This window comes from Denticeps clupeoides, unplaced genomic scaffold, assembly GCF_900700375.1.
Source record: "Denticeps clupeoides unplaced genomic scaffold, fDenClu1.1, whole genome shotgun sequence".
Lineage (NCBI taxonomy): Eukaryota > Metazoa > Chordata > Actinopteri > Clupeiformes > Denticipitidae > Denticeps > Denticeps clupeoides.
In genome coordinates, this window is record NW_021629750.1 from 75,902 (window position 1) to 77,381 (window position 1,480).

Consider the following 1,480-nt stretch of genomic DNA (forward strand, 5'->3'; position numbering starts at 1 on the left):
TCTCACTGGGTTGACCAGCCTTTTTCCCTTATTTCCTTTTAGAGTATGTTCTCGGCCCTTAAAACCTCTGAAAACAGCCTCATCACAAACCTCATCACAACCACCATAAAGAGCACAAGAAATGTCTGTTTATTTGTCGTACAAACATATTACGTATTTGTACTAAAGCAGTGTGAAGCACTGTGTACCATCCTGAATTGGGTTTGAATTTATTCAAAGAAACAAGCACACATGGAAATTACAGTAAGACAGGTTCATATTTGTCAGTCTAAATGTGTTGACTAATCTGAACACAAAATGATTTTCTGCTTTTTGTAACTGTATGAACATATTGATGACTGTAAGTTCTTGCTTTTAATTTTTATTAATTCTAGTGTTCTTTATGTGTAAATTTGAGGAGTCCAAGAATTAATTTTTTTCTGTATCCTTGAACTGTACTTTAGACTTTTAGTTCCTTTTTTTGCAGCCAGTTACTACTGTTATATAAAATAGCAGTAATACAGGAATTGTTTAAATTACAGTCTATTGCTTTGTAAAGAGTTGTTCTTTTGGAAAACATACCTTAACCGTTCTTGCAGCGGAGGAAGGGGAACTTCTACACATTTCTAACCCAACTATAAAATATCAAGCAAACTAAGCTACACTTTGAACCAAAACAGACCTTACATGGGGTGGAAGTCAAGGGGCCAGTGCTAAGCAAGCAGTAGATCTTATGTCCCCTGATATCTTCACTACTTTAGTTAACTTCACCCTTTCTGTAATATTTATTTAGTTTATCATTGAGCTGTTTTTACATTTACAGACAAGTTTGACTGTTCAGAGCTCCACATACTGCATTATTACCTGGCTGCTTCAGTTCCAGTGGTAACTAATGGTTCTGTGTTCTGTGGTTCTGTGGTTCTTGTGCCGTCCTCCGTGTTTTGGGGATTGTGGAGTGTAGCGATCAGAATTGTAATTTGGTTGCTGTTGGACTATCCAGTCAAAGTTCCTAGTTTGTCACTTGGACAGTCTTGCATCTCACTGTCCCAACAAAAAACTGAGTAGGTGCGCTGCCTGTTCATCATTTTTATTGCATGGTATGGAGTTGGGAGTGATCTGCAAAACTATCAGACACTTTGTTATTTCCTATTGCAGTTTGTAGTAATTTGACTCTCTGTGATTTTCTGTTCCTTTTACTTGGAATGATCATACAATTTACATGTTTTAGTGGATTTGAGACAATCCTAAATATTTGAGTTTATAATTATTCCACCCATGAAAACAGTTCACCCTATACTAGACTGATACCCTGTTCATGGGCACGTCCTGCAGCTAGTTTCCAGCTTCCCTGCAGTACTGACCAGAATGAGCAGGTTCCACAGCTGGAACCAGCATTTGTCAGAATATTGCACAAGAAAGTGAGGATCATTTCCCGACTCAATTAACATAAACAATTTGATTGATATAAAATGTGTTGAAATAAGTCATTTTGCTTTCAGTG